We start from the raw sequence: 19,122 nt of genomic DNA, 5'->3' as shown, positions 1-19,122 counted from the left end.
GAGTCCCCCTCCCCATACCTCGATCTAGAGCTATCCCTAAACAGGATAGACCTACTTCGACGGATGACCGGGGTGACTTGAGGATTACGTTCAGGACAAACCCGCCTAGTGTTCCTACGCAGGTCCCTGAACCCTCACAAGCACCGCTGCCGGTGGCGCCACCGGAAGAGATCGCTGGTCCCGCCCACGGGCGCCCAGTCATCTCTTTCGGAGCGCCCGCAGACGAGCAGATGTCGATCGCAGCATCGGAGGGGGAGTTCCAGTCCTCGGAGGATGAAGATTCGGCTGTACTGCCTCCCTCTGGGAGAGTGGCAACGGCCGAGTCGGACCCTGAGTTGACGGCTATGCTTTCCCGGGCCGCCGAAAAGGTCGGGCTTGTGTGGAACCCTCCACCACGTCCCGAGCCTTCTAGGTTGGATGATTGGTTTCTGGGGGGGGGTCGCGCTGGTTCTCAGCGTCCCGCCCCAGTGCCATTCTTCCCGGAGGTGCATGAGGAGCTTTCCAGGTCGTGGACGACACCCTTCAGTGCCAGAAACAGACCTGGAGGCTCCTCCCTCCTCACTACCCTTGACGGTGGACAGGCCAAGGGTTACGAGAGGATCCCGCCAGTCGAACGCGCCGTCGCGATGCAGCTGCGTCCGGCGACCGCCTCCGAGTGGCGTGGTGATCCTCGTCTCCCGTCCAAAGCCTGTAGGTTTTCGTCCAGTCTAACTGCGAAGGCCTACAGGTCCTGCGGACAGGCCGCGTCTGCCTTGCATGCCATGGCGTTGCTTCAGGTGCACCAAGCCCAGGCACTCATGGACATGCACAAGGGTAGGTCTGACCCAGAGCTCCTCCGGGAGCTCCGGGCGGCGACGGACCTCGCCCTCCGGGCGACGAAAGTTACCGCCCGTTCCGTGGGTCAGGCGATGTCCACCTTAGTGGTCCAGGAACGGCATCTCTGGCTCAACCTGGCCGACATGAGGGAGACTGACAAGAACCGGTTCCTGGACTCCCCCATATCGTCGGCCGGGTTGTTCGGCGACGCGGTCGAGAATTTCGCCCAGCAATTCTCGGCCGCCCAGAAGCAGACGGAGGCCATTAAACACATCCTGCACCGGCGGCCCGCTGCTGCCTCTACCCAGCCGCCGGCTGCAGCACCTCCGCCTGCCCGTCGCTGAGGACGTCCTCCTGCGGCCGCCCCCGCTCCCGCCCCAGCCCAGCAGCAGCCTTCCACCGGCCGTGGGCGTGGAGCCGGTCGCGGGAAGAACGTCCAGCCCGCTCAGGCCGCTGCCAAGCCAGGTGGCAAGCACCGTCGGAAGAGACCCTGAGACGGGCCGCCCAGAGATGGAGGAAACTGCTCTTCAGGAGATGGCTGCAGCACCACTCCTTCCCCCGGTGGAGGGCCGGGGGAACCCCATTTTTCTTTCTGTTCCGCCACTGGCCCCAGTGCCAGTGGCACCCAAATTCTCAATAAAAGAGCAGTTTCTAACATCTCTGGGTGCCAAGAGAGCGCGTCTGGCGGTATGCGACGCTACCATGCCTCGTACCCCTCAGACACCTCTCTCCTCGCCAACAGGGGGCGTCGGTTGTGCGGACGCACACAAAGTGCCTCCCCACGCTCGCCCGTCCCCTCAGCGGATGCAGGTCGTGTGTCAGACCCCTGCACGGACCACTCCCATGTCGTCCTGGGGCCCCTGCGTTCCGCTGCGCTGCCCCGCTCCGGGTACGTCCGTGGTGCCGATGATCCCGCTTGCTCGGTCTCTGGGGGCCTGGCTAGCGCTCCCCAGCCCGTCTCGCTGGATCATCCGCACCATCAGACTCGGCTATGCGATTCAGTTCGCCCGGCGTCCCCCGAAGTTCAGGGGTGTCCACTTCACTTCTATACCGAAGGAGGGCGCCCCCGTGCTTCAGGCGGAGATCGCTGTCCTATTGGCGAAGGACGCGATAGAGCCGGTCCCTCCAGCCGATATGAAGTCCGGGTTCTACAGCCCGTACTTCATTGTACCCAAGAAAGGTGGCGGGTTACGACCGATCCTGGACCTGCGTTACCTGAACCGCTCCCTCCACAGGATGCCGTTCCGAATGTTAACCCAGAAACGCATCTTCAGATGCATCCGTCCCCAGGATTGGTTTGCAGCGATCGACCTGAAGGACGCGTACTTTCATGTCTCGATTCTCCCTCGACACAGACCGTTTCTACGCTTTGCTTTCGACGGACAGGCATACCAGTACAAAGTCCTACCCTTCGGGTTGTCCCTGTCGCCCCGTGTCTTCACGAAAGTCGCGGAGGCGGCCATTGCTCCCATGAGAGAGCGTGGTGTTCGCATCCTCAACTATCTCGACGACTGGCTGATTCTTGCCCAGTCGCGGGAGCAGTTGTGCAAACACAGGGACATGGTGCTCCGGCACCTCAGCCAGTTGGGTCTTCGGGTCAACTGGGAGAAGAGCAAACTCTGTCCCGTACAGAGGATCTCTTTTCTCGGGATGGAGATCGACTCGGTCGCCATGACTGCGCGCCTCACAGAGGAGCGCGTCCAGTCGGTGCTGAGCTGCTTGAGTACGCTCAAACGCAGTACAGCGGTTCCACTGAAACATTTTCAGAGGCTCCTGGGGCATATGGCAGCAGCAGCCGCAGTAACGCCGCTAGGGCTGCTCCATATGAGACCGCTTCAGCACTGGCTACACGACCGAGTCCCGAGATGGGCGTGGCACAGCGGGTCCCTCCGTGTCCAAGTGACGCCGAGATGCCGCCAAACCCTCTCCCCGTGGTCGGACCCTTCGTTTCTACGGGCAGGAGTGCCTCTAGAACAAGTGTCCAGGCATCATGTTGTCTCCACGGATGCCTCACCCACGGGTTGGGGTGCCACGTACAACGGGCTTGCAGTATCGGGTCTGTGGACGGGGCCCCAACTGCAATGGCATATCAATTGCCTAGAGTTGCTGGCAGTTCGTCTTGCTCTCAGCCGCCTCAAAGGGTCGCTCAAAGACAAGCACGTTCTGGTCCGGACGGACAGCACGACGGCCGTTGCGTACATCAACAAACAAGGTGGTCTACGCTCCCGCCGTTTGTCCCAACTCGCCCGCCATCTCCTCCTGTGGAGTCAGAAGCATCTGAGGTCCCTTCGTGCTATCCACATTCCGGGCCTGCTCAACCGTGCGGCCGACGAGCTGTCACGGTTGCCAGTGCTTCCCGGAGAGTGGCGACTCCACCCCCAGGTGGTCCAGCTGATCTGGAGTCGCTTTGGGGCCGCACAGATCGATCTGTTTGCCGCCCACGACACGACCCACTGCCAGTTGTTCTATTCCCTGTCCGAGGGGACCCTCGGCACGGATGCACTGGCACACAGCTGGCCCCGGGCTCTGCGCAAATATGCGTTTCCCCCAGTGAGCCTTCTTGCACAGACTCTGTGCAAGGTCAGGGAGGACGAGGAGCAACTCCTCTTGGTAGCTCCGTACTGGCCCAACAGGACGTGGTTCCCGGAACTAGTGCTCCTCGCGACAGCACCTCCTTGGCCCATTCCTCTGAGGCAGGACCTTCTGTCTCAGAGACGGGGCACCCTATGGCACCCGCGTCCAGACCTCTGGAAACTCCATGTCTGGTCCCTGGACGGGACGCGGAGGTTCTAGGTGACCTACCGCAAGCGGTAGTCGACACCATCGCTTCCGCCAGAGCCCCCTCTACGAGACGGCTATATGCGTTGAAGTGGAACCTGTTCGTCGACTGGTGCTCTTCTCGCCGAGAAGACCCCCGGAAATGTTCGATCGGATCTGTGCTATCTTTTCTTCAAGACGGGTTGGAGAGAAGGCTGTCTCCCTCCACCCTCAAGGTATATGTTGCCGCCATCGCCGCAAGCCATGACCTCGTTAATGGTGAGTCCTTAGGCAAGCATGATCTGATCGTCAGGTTCCTAAGGGGAGCGAGGAGACTAAATCCTCCTCGCCCTTCTTCTATACCCTCTTGGGAATTGACTCTGGTGCTGACCGCACTTCAGAGGGCGCCCTTCGAGCCTTTACAGTCAGTAGAGCTTAAGATCTTGTTTCTAAAGACAATACTCCTGATTGCATTGGCCTCAGTTAAGAGGGTAGGGGACCTGCAGGCATTTTCGGTCGACGAATCGTGCCTGGAGTTCGGGCCAGCTGATTCTCAGGTAACCCTGAGACCCCGGCCTGGATATGTGCCCAAGGTTCCCACTACTCCCTTCCGGGACCAAGTGGTGAGCCTGCAAGCGCTGCCTTCGGAGGAGGCAGACCCAGCCCTAGCTTTGCTCTGTCCCGTCCGTGCTCTCCGGACTTACGTGGACAGAACGCAAAGCTTCAGGACCTCAGAGCAGCTCTTCGTCTGTTACGGAGGACAGCAGAAGGGAAAGGCTGTCTCCAAGCAGAGGATGGCCCACTGGATAGTGGATGCCATCGTCTTGGCGTATGAATCCCAAGACGTGCCCTGCCCGCTCGGGGTTAGAGCTCACTCCACCAGGGGTGTAGCCTCTTCCTGGGCGCTGGCTCGTGGCGCCTCGCTGACAGACATTTGTAGAGCTGCGGGCTGGGCGACACCCAACACGTTCGCTAGGTTTTATAGCCTGCGTGTAGAGCCGGTGGCTTCTCGTGTGCTCGCTTCCCATAGTCAGCTTCACTGAAGTGCCCGTTCTAGTGTCGGCTTGCTGCGCCATTCCCTTCCCCTGGAACGGATACGTGCGCTTATTTTCTCCAGTCGAGTTCCCCAGGATTGGCGAACCCTGTTGAGTCCTCCGCACCCCTCGGCAGTCGGATGTTGCGGAGCGTCCGACGCCAGGTCTAGCACTCGTATGCATTGGTGGAACTTGTGTCAGGCTGGGTTCCGTATGTCGTGACCCCTACGGCGGTCCCATACGTGTATTCCACGGTACAGCTCCCTACGGCGAGCTCGTGTCTTTCCCTTGGCAGAGTTCTCTGCCGTCTCAGTACGGTGTCGTCCCCCGCCTCCATTAGGCCGGGGCCTCCCCTGGGACTTCCGTATGTTGTGCTGCCCACGGCCAGCCCATACGTGTTCTCCACATGGTAACTCCCTCCGGGCATGATGTGGCTCCCGCAGCGTCCTTCGGGCACGCTTTCCCAGCGTTATCCAATCAAGTCTGCTGAATGGGTCTTGCGGAACAGCAGTATGACTCTTCTGGCGTGAATCTTCCCGCCCGCTTCAGAACGGGGTCTGAGGGGCTCTCGCTGGGCGCTGGAAGTGGTAGTAACTGTGGCGTTTTCCATAGGGATCCCAATTCGTCGGTTATTACCGACGTACGTCGTAGTGACCGACTGAAAGGGAACGTCTCGGTTACGTATGGTAACCCTCGTTCCCTGAAGGAGGGAACGGAGACGTACGTCCCGTCGCCACAGTTCCTTCCATCACTGCCTGGCCGGTCTCTGGTTAGGCTCCTCAGTGAAAAACGTCAGTGCGATGCTCTCGCTTCCTGTTTATACCCGCGGCGCGGGGCGGAGCGCGAGATGCAAATCTCGCATGCCAATTGTTCATTGGCCTGTTCTTAAGTTCTCGAAGATGATAGGGGCTCTCTGAAGTGATCCCAATCCGTCGGTTATTACCGACGTACGTCTCCGTTCCCTCCTTCAGGGAACGAGGGTTACCATACGTAACCGAGACGATTTTCTGGTTTAATCACAATTAGATTTTTCCTAGATCTTACAGTAGATTTAATGTTTGACCTCACTAAACGAGGAATAGACACAGTTTCTATATAATGTTCTACACAGTTATGTTCAGACACAGTTTCTATATAATGTTCTACATTGGTACTTATGTCAGTTAAGTTAGGACAGCAAATACTGTGATTTGGACTTTGACTTACTAGTCATATGGTGGTGTGCAGCGCTCTGGAGATGTTGTCCGACAGAAGATCTCCCATTTTTTCCAAAATAAGACTTTTTCCTGCTGGCCATGCATTGACCATACATTTTTTTTTAATAAACTGTAATCTAAAAGCTGTTTTGAGATTTTCTAAATGCAGCAGACCCTGCCCACTCTCATCCCTTGTGAAATGTAAAACACATTGTGGTACCCGCTGACTCTCTCACTTTACCTGTTTGATGATCCAAAAAATCGCAAACAACCTGTGAATTCCTTAGACATCAGTGTGTATTTAACAGTCTATAATTTTTTATATTTTTAACATTTTTTAATTTTATTTCAGATGTGATTTGTGTCCCCACAGTTGGGCCTGGTGACTTAGGAGAAGAAAAAGTAGGTTTTTAACTCAGTATGATGGAAAAATTGTAGACAGAAATTCTAAATAGGGCTTGATCTAGGATTCAGTAGTAAAAGGATTTTGATTCTAGCCCATATGGCTGTGGAGATGTAATGAAAAATGTAAATTAATTTATTATAGTGTCACAGTGTTAGATGGATGTGTATATGTGCGCCAGAGTAGTGGTGCTCATTTGGGACTCACTTTGTCAGGGTTCTGTCACTTCTGTCTAGTTTATTCATGGTTTTGTGACAGAGCCCTGACACTCCTGTATTGTTTGTCTTGTCTTGTGTGAGCGCGCAGCTTTGAGCATGCTCGAGCTGCGTGCTCTTCTGTCCTTGTGTTTTGCGTGTTGTTCGGATCCCAGCACTTCGGTCTAGTTTGGGTTTCACTTTTGTGTTGGGATTCGGACATTCATGCTCCGCGTGTTTGTTTTGTCTCGAGCGCACAGAATGAGCATTCGCTCGTTCTTGTGCGCTCTGTCTTGTCATGTGAGCGTGTGCTCTTCTGTCTGTGTTGTGTTCTGTGTAGCACACGGTTCATGTTTACATCGGCCGTGATGTTTTGTCTTATGTTGTGTAGCATGTGGTTGGTGTTTTTCACTGGCTACGTGCTTTCATGTTGTCATGTTTTGTGTGAACATGCAGCTGATGAGTTTTCATGTTTTTCATGTCATGTTTGGTGTGAGCACATGTCTTGTTAAGTGTTTCTTTGTGTCATGTGCTCATGTCTATTGTCTAACCCTGCCCACCTTGTTTCCTGATTATTGGTTAATTTGCCCCACCTGTCTTCCCTCGTTACCCTCTTTTGTTTGTTCCCTATTTAATCTCCTTGTGTTTGCAGTCCAGTGCGGAATCGTCGTCGAATGTACCTCATGTTTCTCTGCTCCCGTCAAGTCTGTTTTTCCCCTTCGGGGTAGTTTGTTTTGTCTTGTTTTATTTTGTTATCATTTAAAGCCCATTATTCTCTGCATCTCTGAGTCCTCGCTCCTTTCCCTACAACCCTGACACACTTGCCAGGTTTTTGGGTATCCGCTACAGTTTGAGGCCTATACACGTTTAAGGAACAAAAATAAAGAATAATATGAAGTTAATAACAAACTCTGTAGGTTCCAGCATCTAATAAAGTATAATTATGCTATGTAATAGTGTAAGTTTTTTGCTTCTTAGTTAAAAGATGTAGCACAAGCAGGCTTCTCAATACTCAAACTGATGCTTCCTTGTTTCCTTGTTGACCCTGAAACCGATCAAAGTAAGCCATCTTGATGAAGGACATCTCAATTCTCTACTTGCACCATCAGGAGGCGAGGAACGAGGAGTGAATAAGCTTCCAGAGAAGTTAAGAGTGAGGTTAAGAGTGCACGTAAAAATTCTCCTCCCCCTTCACATCTTGCCACAGTTTATTAATTGTTATAATTATCATTATTTTTTACATGTACAAGACACAAATGTATGTAAAATTACAACAACTGTAGTAGGACAGCTGCAGAATTATATCAAAGCACAAGACAATTAAAGAAAGTTAAACAAATACTATACAACAAATAAAAAGCAGTTAATAAATGGGATCAATTCATTGTTAATAATAACTGGTAATATAAACAAATGTATGAACAAATGTGGCATTTTGTGGAGGTTGAAACTATTAAAATAAACAATTATTTCTAATGTTCAAGAATGTTCATCATTAATTGACGACACTTTGAAAGGGAGCGAGGATATATAATTGAACATGATTCAGTTCCTCCGTCCTCACGTCTTTTCCTTGCGTCCTTCCCTCGCATGAAATCGAGTGATTTCAATGTTAAGTCAATGGAAAGGCGCGTTGACGCGCATCTGGAGGTCCCGCAGCGCGGAAGGCGCATTTCGCGCGGCGCGAAGGACGCAAATCTATGGCAAGCCAAAGTGTTCAGCTTTGAAATCCATTACGCTGCCAACTACACTGGCAGTTTTACAGTTTCATAGGCCTGTGATAATTACATTTCCCCAAACATTTAATATTTCTATATTTAAAATATTATTTAGAACATAAATCTAAACATCTCATTACATTATTTAGGCAATTGTAATTACAATGTAAGTGGATTTTGTTGATCAGGGCCGGCCCTGACCAATTTGCTGCCCTTGGCAAGATTTTACTTGATGCCCCTTGTATCAAGGTTTAGCACTACATGTTTTCAGTCTGTTGTGAAAACACTGGTACTGTTTTATTTTTGTAATGCATTTATGTTTTTTTTAATATATACTGTATATTGTTGTTGTTTTATAATGTCCAGTCCATTCTACCCCGTCATTATGTTCATGATATTATATATTTTTTTTTAATAGTTAAACTATACAAAAATAGCACCTACGCCACATTACAGCCTAAACACAAATAGCAAGAGTAATTGCATTCATGCACAAACTATTCATTGAGAACTAGCAAAAGTGTATGTTTTCCAGTAGATGGCAACAATCTTCCACTAAACTATGCACATTCATGTTTTCACCATTAATTAAACTGAGAAATGTAGATATTTAATGTGAATTTTACATAAAATGTTGGTATTTTAAATAAACCTGTGTATAAATATCATTACTAATTTCGGCAAATACATTTAAAAATTGCCATATGTCCCCTTAAAACTGCAAAACTGTAAATCACACTGGCTGTGGCCTCTTGAATTAACTAGCGAACATTAGTATTTTTCTACTATGCAATTAGATAAACTGTTCATTCATTAGCCTACATCACTTTACCTCTGTCTTTACACTGCAAAAAATGCTCTTCTTATTTATTTTTCTTGTTTCCAGTCCAAATATCTAGTAAAATTAAATATTTTTTAATATATCGTATATATTAAAAAATATTTTAATATATAAAATATATTAAAATATATTTTAATATATTTCATATTTTAAAAAATATTTTAATATATAAAATATATTAAAATATATTTATATATTAAATAAAATAATATATAAATTATTTTATTCTATAAATTATTGGGGGGGGGGGGGTCCAAATTAATTGAGTTTTGCTTAAAACAAGCAAAATTTTCTGCCAATGTGGTGAGAAAAATAATCTTATTTCTGTTTGGGACAGAAACAAGAAACAAGATTTTTTTTACTTTTTTACAAGATAATTTTGCTTGTTTTAAGCAAAAACTCACTTAATTTTGATTTGATTTTCTAGAAAACAAGAAAAAATATCTTATGTCATTTTACTTATCTAGTAAATGCATCTTGATTTAAGAATTTTTAGATATTTAGGCAATAAACAAGATAAAAATTCTAAGTAAGAAGATCATTTTTTTTTTGCAGTGTATCCCTTATCTTCCCTGCATCAAAGGACTTCTGTCTTTTTTGACACTACAATTCGGCCATCCATCATAAATAATCAGGCAACTGGCGCGAGCGGCCAAGCACCCTAAAAAATGAAAGCAATCCAGTCTACGTAGGATGGGGCGAGAGGCGGCGCGACACAACAAATTCCTAAAGTTAAACTGATCGCACGTTCTATTTCTGACGCACTTCAAGTAGCTCGGCAGGGGGAGATTGATGCGGCGGACCGGGAAGAGGCGGGGGACATAGTTAAGTTTTTTTGCGCTTTATTTGGTAATATTTTGAATTAACATTAATAAAATAGTATCAGTAATACATTTTGGCGCCCCTATGGATGAGTGGCGCCCCTAGCATTTGCCTATTCCGCCGATGCCACGGGCCGGCCCTGTTGTTGATACTGATTTAATTCGTATAATAGCCATATAGTGTATCGTGGTAAATAGTGTAATTACTTAAAAAGATGGTCAACAATATGTAACTTTACTTTATAAGAGGTGTGCCCTAAAAAGTGAGTAGGCTACGCAATTTTGAGAACACCAAGGAAAGAGCACGTTCTTTTGTCTGTTTGGATACTTCAAACACAAGTTTGCATTGCCTGTTTGGACACGTCAGAAGCGTGCGATTCGACAGCAAAACGCGCGTCCTCGACGCGTGATTTACCATAAAAACGCGCGTTTTTAACGTGCGCTTTGGGGTCACTGAAAATGCGCGTCGGAAACGCGTGTTTTTAAAAATAGCAAATCACGCGTCGAGGACGCATGCTTTGATGCGCGTTTTCTGTGACCCCAAAGCGGATGTTAAAAACGCGCGTTTTTATGGTAAATCACGCGTCGAGGACGCGCGTTTTGCTGTCAAATCGCACGCTTTTGACGTGTCAGTGTGCAATCAGACGCCCGTCCAAGCGTATATGAACACTTTGGCTTGCCATACGGTAGACGCGATTTTGACGCTCTATTCGCGTTTGGTGTGAACGCAGGGTTGGAGCTAAGACGCGAGGAAAGGAAGCTAGGATGCACATACGAATTGAGAAGCACCCCAAGTTTTTCGACAAGTAGCCTATCCTTCTCTCGCATCATATGAGAACTGAGACTCGGGGAAAAGGAAATGAGGATGCACAATAAAGAAATGAAAAGCACCCACTGACATCGCCTATCTGTATCGTTGTAACCTCCTATGTACACTAGATGGCAGCAATTTACACATATGAGTATTAAAGGGAGGTAGCCTACAAAAAAGGGAATGAAATGATGGTGAGTAAATTATGACAGAATTTCAATTTTGGGGTGGACTATCCTTAAAAAAAAGAAAGTGGAGAAAGAAATTAAGGTTTAATTAAAAAAAAAAAGCATAAACTGGTATATAGCTAGGTTTAACATTTATTAAGGTATGTAGGCTATATTTATTAATTAAAGATTTATACTACTCAGTGCCTAAGTTTTCTTCTTCATAAAATAAACCAACTAGAATTACTACAAATAGCAATAGCGGGTAAGATGAAAAACTTTTGCTTTTGTGTGCTGCATCCACTCCAGGTTGTTGTGAAGGCCTACTACATGGTGTGCTGCAGAAATTGTTGTAAAATCTAATTCATTGAATTACGCCAAATTTCCAGAGACTTCACAGAGGCATGCATGTTGCTGTCAAACATTGGCCTTTGGAAGGGTAACTTTCTATTTGCGTTTCAGTCTATGCAAACATGTATTGCCCTATTCTCAGTAGGCTGCTTGGGGCACTGCAGGGGTATTTGGCTGTGTAGTAGCCTAGATCTGAACTGCATCTGAGAGAATTTACTTGGTTTTACATAGGCCTATGCAAATGTACATTTGCTGATATTTACAGTAGGCTAAGTGATGTACCCCACTATCACTCACTGGGAAAAGGACACACAAGGAGAGAGTTGTGAACAAAGTGAGGGAGTGGTTATTGAAAACAAATGTGTCAGAAAAAAAATAGAGCGAGAGATTATTGCGCATGTAATCGCACCGAATTGTTTTATTTCATTAAATGAATCACATTACAGCTTAAGTAACGCTTGGACATCTTTTGCAGGTGAATGGGTTCTTTTCGGACTCCATGTGGGCCCTCGCAGGGTTGCCTTGGTTCACAATGTGAACCCGTCATCTGATAGTCCATGCTATCGTAACAGCCAAGACGTGAGCCCCTATTGGTCATCCTCACTTCCGTTACTCTTTTGGCATCACCGCGCCACCTCGCGTCACTATCCAACGCTTTCGGGATCGGACGCGCATTCGTGCGTTTTTAATTCATTCATTCCACAGCAGAGGAGCAGGCAGCCCCGATCGGTTTCCAGCTGTCCCGTATTGTTTAACGGAACTAGTAGATATGGTAAGGATCGCCATGTTCACTTGTAATACATGTTTTTGCGTGGGATTTTCTCATCGATGAGAACATTAGAATCCCGTTAGATGCTGAGTGATGAAGATATCTTCTACTTTGCTACTTTAGTAAAAATCACACCCGAGCCTAAATCACTTTTATCTCTCTACGTTTATTAGGCACGTTTTTGTACATATTTTTTTTTTTACAACTAAATATAAACTATCTATTTAGGACTGATCTTTATTCAAATGATGAATAAAGTTAACTTGTGCATCCACGCTGTAAAAAGTTCTGTCAGGTAAACTAACAAATGTGCTTCATGTTAATTTATGCTTCCATTAACTAATTGTTTGGTTTTATTCAAGTAAAGGAAAAACACCAGTACGAGATAATAATACGTTAACAACTGCACATTTTTCAGTGTAGTGATTTTTTTTTTAATGCAGTTTCTATATCAGAAATAACCTCTTCTCACAAGTACTGTTCTCTTTGCTCATGCTGTGGCATTTAAATTCTATACACTGTAACCACTCACTCTCTGCTGAGAAAGCCATGCTACAAAGGTTTGATGTCAGGGTAACCTTGGACCAATCCAAATGACCCGGAAAACTCCACATGCTATCCATATATTACTGTGACAGCTGCTGATAACTCCAATGAGCTGTATGTGAAGTGCTTCTTTATCATTCAAATAAGGGAATAAATATAATGTATTTAAAGTACTTACATAATAGAGTGTCACTTCATGAAAATATTGCATATAACACGTAATAATTAATAGTATAGTTAAAACACAATTTACATAACACTCATATTGCATACAACATGCTACAGTCTGCTTGAAATTTCCACAGAATCAATTCATTTAACGGTTATTTAATTCACTGTTAGCTATATGAAAGATATGAACCATAATTGCATCATGTTGGAAACCAAATCTTTTTTATATATATTTTCAAATATAGCGTAATAAACTTTCACAAGGCAAACAAAATTTGACTTTACTGCAGCAGGATGTATGTATGTGTTTTTGTGAGTGGTTTGACCTATACTATGACTCTGATACTACTGAACTCATAATATAGTATGTATAAATGTTTCAGGTATCTGCCTCTACATTATGAGAACATCCAGCTGTCCATACATATGGCTTAATAATGTTTTTTTTTTAAAATAAAAAATGCAGAAAGAGGGTTATGTTTTGGGGTGGGGTTGGGGTTAGAACAGGGCTGGGAAACTCTGGCCCTCAAGATCCACGTTCCTGCAGAGTTTAGCTCCAACTCTGATCAAACTCACAACCTAACATGGGGGTAGTTGTAACAAAAATGGTTTTAACATTTATAGCAACACTATATATAGAGAAAAAATGCACCACAATTAAAAAATCTTTGGAAGATATCGAAGATATATTTAACCATAGCAAAAGTATATTTCTTACTGAAGTGAATTTTTCATCTCAGTTTAGTGTTAAAACAAGACAAATCTGTTATTATTTTATTATTCTATCTGTTATTTAGCAGTCTAAATATTTATTTAATGCTTACAAGACAATGCTTTTTTGGGTTTAAATCCCAGTTGCAAAGGTGGTGCACATTGTAATACTGCATTGTGCCCCACGTTGAACTACAGTATGCTGGTCTATGACGTTAGCGATATAATTTACATTCATTACTTTTTTTTTTTTTTTTTGAGAAACCATGAGAAACAGGTGAATAAAGACTGTGAGTCAATGTTCAATGTTTAGAAATTATTATTTCAAGAAATTTGAAGCATTCTGGCTCATCTATGGCTCATCATTATTTTATATGAAAAATTTAATAATTTTATTGACAAAATATTTCAGTATTTCAATATTACTTCTCAGCCTACCCGGGAAAGTCTATGCCAGGGTACTGGAGAGGAGAATTCGGCCGATAGTGGAACCTCGGATTCAGGAGGAACAGTGTGGTTTTCGTCCCAGTCGTGGAACACTGGACCAGCTCTATACCCTCTCCAGGGTGCTGGAGGGTTCATGGGAGTTTGCCCAACCAATCCACATGTGTTTTGTGGATTTGGAGAAGGCATTCGACTGTGTTCCTCGTGGCATCCTGTGGAGGGTGCTCTGGGAGTATGGGGTCCGAGACCCCCTGCTTAGGGCTGTTCGGTCCCTGTACGACCAGAGCAGGAGCTTGGTCCGCATTGCCGGCAGTAAGTCAGACCTGTTCCCGGTGCATGTTGGACTCCGGCAGGGCTGCCCTTTGTCACCAGTTCTGTTCATAATTTTTATGGACAGAATTTCTAGGCGCAGCCAAGGGCTGGAGAGCGTCCGGTTTGGGAACCACACGATTATATCACTGCTTTTTGCGGATGATGTTGTCGTGTTGGCCTCCTCAATCCAGGACCTTCAGCGTGCACTGGGACGGTTTGCGGCCGAGTGTGAAGCGGCTGGGATGAGAATCAGCACCTCCAAGTCCGAGGCCATGGTTCTCAGTCGGAAAAGGGTGGCTTGCCCGCCCTTGGTGGGTGGAGAGTTCCTGCCTCAAGTGGAGGAGTTCAAGTATCTTGGGGTCTTGTTCATGAGTGAGGGAAGGATGGAACAGGAGATCGACAGATGGATCGGTGCAGCTTCTGCAGTAATGCGGTCGATGTACCGGTCTGTCGTGGTAAAGAAGGAGCTGAGCTGTAAGGCAAAGCTCTCGATTTACCGGTCGATCTACGTTCCTACTCTCACCTATGGTCATGATCTGTGGGTCATGCCCAAAAGGACAAGATCCTGGATACAGGCGGCCAAAATGAGCTTTCTCCGCAGGGTGGCTGGGCGCTCCCTTAGAGATAGGGTGAGAAGCTTGGTCACTCAGGAGGAGCTCAGAATAGAGCCGTTGCTCCTCCACATCGAGAGGAGCCAGCTGAGGTGGCTCGGGCATCTTTTTCGGATGCCTCCAGGACGCCTTCCCAGGGAGGTGTTCCAAGCACGTCCCACCGGGAGGAGGCCCCGGGGAAGACCTAGGAGGGATTATGTCTCCCGGCTGGCCTGGGAATGCCTCGGGTCCCCCCGGAAGAGCTGGAGGAAGTGGCTAGGGAGAGGGAAGTCTGGGTGTCTCTGCTTAGACTGTTGCCCCCGCGACCTGACCCCGGATAAGCGGAAGATGATGGATGGATGGATGGACAAAATATTTTAATCTGGTCTTTTTTTATTAGATCAGTTAACATTTTAAGTTGTCATATCGTCATGTTACAATGTGTCCCACCTATATGGCATGTTGTCGTATACATACACATGCGCTTATATTGCTCCAGTAGAGTTCCCTAATGAGCAAACCCTACTGAGTTCCTCCATCACCCTCAGCAGCCGGACGTAGCGGAGCGTCTGGTGCCAGGCCTACATTCGTATGTATTCATGAAAACTGGTGCTAGACTGGGTTTCCATATGGATGAGACTCCGATGGGGTCATATGTGTATTCTTCCACAGTTTAACTTCTAATTGGAAGCCTGTGTCTTTCCCTTGGAAGAGTCCGCTCTGTCGTCTCTGCCAGGTTTGCCTCCCCCCAGAGACATTCCATATGTAGTACGGCCCTAGTGAGGTAGTCCATGTGTGTAAATTCCACATAATACCTCGCTGAGGGCAGGTTCTGGGTCCTGCAGAGTTCCTATTCCAGTGGAAAGGGCACGCTTTCGCAGTGTTATCCAATAGTCTCACTGAGTGGGTTTTGCGGAACAGCAGTGATCGACATTCTCTACGTGAGCCCTGTCCAATCTTCTGCCCAATAGGCGTGGAGGGATCAGGAGGCTTACACAGGGCGCTGGAAGGGGAAGCATCTGTGGCGCTTTGGTAGGGATTCCCATTACGTCAGTCATCGACGTAACGTTGAATGCGAACGTCTCGGTTATGTATGTAAACCTTGATTTTTTTTCACCATTTTTGATATTCCCTGAATGAGGGAACAGAGATATTATGTCCTGTCGCCACAGTTGCTGTACCACCGCTGGGCGGCTGGGTCACCAGCTCGGCGAAAACCTGAATATACGATACACCTGCTTCATATTTATGTCCGTGCTGCTGGGCAGAGCATCAGATGCAAAGCTTGCATGCCAATGTGCATTGGTTCTTTTAGTTACTCTTGAAGTAGATTGGTCTCTCTAGCGAGATTCCTATTATGTCAGTCATCGACGTAACGTCTCCATTCCCTCCTTCAAGGAACGAGGGTTACATAAGTAACCAAGACATTATGTGCCCCGTAAATACAGTGCAATGCTTCAGAGTTCTACGGCTGCACGGCAGCTCACCATTGGCTAGCTCCTGCGGCAGCATCACACGCATGCATCGTGGTGCTCATGTGAATACCGTCGGCCAATAGCCAATGGTTGCAATGAAGTTGCTGCCGATGGGTGGTACAGAGAGCTCTCAGATTTCATAAAAAATATCTTAATATGTGTTCCGAAGATGAACGAAGATCTTACGAGTTTAGAACGACATGAGGGTGATTAATGACAGAGTTTTAATTTTGTGTGAACTAACCCTTTAAATTTGCGTGACATTTAATGGACGAAGTATGTCAGATTTTTATGTTAAAATACATACTTAACCCAGTTTATTGTTCATTGACTACTATTGGTATGCCATTCATGTGTTTATCTCCCCAAAAATTGTAAACCATAGACTGTAAAAATAAGTGTCTCTACTTCCTTCCACTGTAGAAAAATTAAGCTAAAATATCCCAGAAACAGTCGTTGCTGATTACATCATTCAGAGCCAAAGTCTGCGCACTAATGATCATGAGGTGGAGCTGCGGTATCAAGGTTCTGCCTATACTCCCGCTCCCACAGGGTGTTTTTTTAAAACATTGCTGAAGGCCAACTCAATGTGAAGGATCCTTGGAAGGTAGCCTTCGTTTTGCGTCCTTCATTTGGCCTGTTTTGAAGAATGCATCGGATGTATCCGGTGATTTTGTATCCTTAAACCACCCACAATCCTTTGCACACATTTAAAATCACAAAAAAATAAACTGATGGAAAACGAGATGGTACTAAGCTTGTCTGAGTTTATTATTAAATGTAAGATAAAAATAATATAATAGATGCTATCTTTTGTTTTGCTGTAAATTAATCACTAACACTAAACTGACAATAATGTAAGCCACTGAGAGATCGCAGATGGCTGTCATTCACTGTATTACATTAATAAGAAACCAGTTCACATAAAAAATTGTAATACAATGTATTTTTCCAAAATTAAGTTTCAATAGTATTTTTCATGCCGTGACCATGGGGGCGGGAACATGTGTGAGCCATGCATACTTTCTAAGAGATTACCAGCTCATTCTAGCATGTAATTGCTGAGGAGGACACTAGCCTGCAAGCCTCTGAAGGACTGGATTAGGAAGGACACAGTCTCAGTAGGATGCAGCCTTCCGTTTGAGAAACACCTGCAGACTCATCACAAGCACAGCTGTCAATCATGACTTTACAACCCCATTTGTATAGCATCAAATAACTAACTAAAACCAAACTTATTGGAAAAAATAACACTTGAACATAGGACCACATGATAAGAACTACCTAAAATGACAGAAACTATCTGTGGAAATAAATGATCTAAAGTGTAAATGGATTTTTTTTAGTTTGGCTCATTTGATTACACGGAGAGGGCTTATGATCTATACTGCAGCCAGCCACCAGGGGGGCTTTGTCTTCACTTTTTAGGGCTTGCGTGGCACACTTGGTGAGCCTTCCAATTATAATTATAATTATAATGTAATTGTCACATCTATTTTTTTGTTTGGTTTCATGTTCATGTTTTCTTGTCTTTTATTTTGGAATTTGTCATAGTCACATTTTTTCGGTTCAATGTCATGTGATTCCCTTGCCCCTCATGTGATCCTTCCATGTTGTTTCTTAGAATGTGTCATCTTCTCAATGGTTCATTGTCTTATGTTGTTATAACTTCTGTCTTGTTATTGGTTCTTGTTTGATTAGTTCCACTGTCATTAGTTAACATGAACTAACCATGAACAACACCGCTGTTCAGCATTAAAGGGTTAGTTCACCCAAAAATGAAAATTCTGTCATCAATTACTCACCCTCATGTCGTTCGACACCCGTAAGACCTCAGTTCATCTTCGGAACACAAATGAAGATATTTTTGTTGAAAGCTGATGGCTGAGAAAGGCTTCAGATAGGCCTCCATTGGCATTCAGTACATATACACTCCCAAGACCCATAAAAGGCACTTAAAATGTTGTTACAAAGTCCATCTCACCACAGTGGCTCTACAATAATTTTACGATGCGACGACAATAGTTTTTGTGCGCAAAAAAAATCAAAATAACACCTTTATCCAACTTGTTCTTGTCTTCCGTGTGTGCCTCCACGACACATGCGCGAGAATATGACGTTGCGCCAGGGTTCGGGAATCCATGAAATGCACACTTTAACCCCATTTTGAGAACTACGCCGAGACCTAAAGCACGATCAATGTAGAATTCAACAGCTTAGATACGCGCGTCTTCCTCTGCTTGTAAACAAATCGCTTCTGGGTCATGTGTCCGAACACCGGATCTGCGTCATAATCTCGCGCCTGCGTCGTGGAGGCACACACGGAAGACAAGAACAAGTTGGATAAAGGTGTTATTTTGATTTTTTTTTGCGCACAAAAACTATTGTCGTCGCATCGTAAAATTATTGTAGAGTCACTGTGGTGAGATGGACTTTGTAACGACGTTTTAAGTGCCTTTTATGGGTCTTGGGAGTGTAAATGTACTGAATGCCAATGGAGGCCTATCTGAAGCCTTTCTCAGCCATCAGCTTTCAACAAAAATATCTTCATTTGTGTTCCGAATATGAACAGAGGTCTTACGGGTGTCGAACGACATGAGGGTGAGTAATTAATGACAGAATTTTCATTTTTGGGTGAACTAACCCTTTAATTAATCTTTGTTAATATTAGTTAATAAAAATCCAGCTGTCCATGGTTAGTTCACGGTGCATTAACTAATGCTAACAAGATTTTAATAATGCATTAGTAAATGTCGAAATTAACATTAACAAAAATAAATAAATGCTTTATAAGTGCAGTTCATTATTAGTTCATGTTAATGTAGTTAACTTGTTAACTAATGAACCTTATTGTAAAGTGTTACCATTATTTTTTACTTCTCTTGTGTTTAGTCAGTAAATATAACAGGGTTTTGTAAGTGAGATGGAAAATCATCAAGGTGTTGTTAAATGGTTTCTCTAAACAAATCGGAGTTACTATTTGAGTGACCGCTTA

The 19,122-nt window shown here is 45.7% G+C and overlaps 1 protein-coding gene across 1 annotated transcript in view; it reads left to right on the top strand.

Annotated features, from left to right (window-relative positions):
* elovl2 (ELOVL fatty acid elongase 2) overlaps positions 1-19,122 on the top strand; it is a 312,772-nt gene that overhangs the window by 244,738 nt on the left and 48,912 nt on the right. The gene's annotated exons all lie outside the window — the stretch shown is intronic.

The sequence above is a fragment of the Gobio gobio genome (genome assembly GCF_949357685.1).
Source record: "Gobio gobio genome assembly, chromosome: 23".
Taxonomy (NCBI): domain Eukaryota; kingdom Metazoa; phylum Chordata; class Actinopteri; order Cypriniformes; family Gobionidae; genus Gobio; species Gobio gobio.
This window is presented reverse-complemented; position numbering and strand designations above follow the sequence as displayed.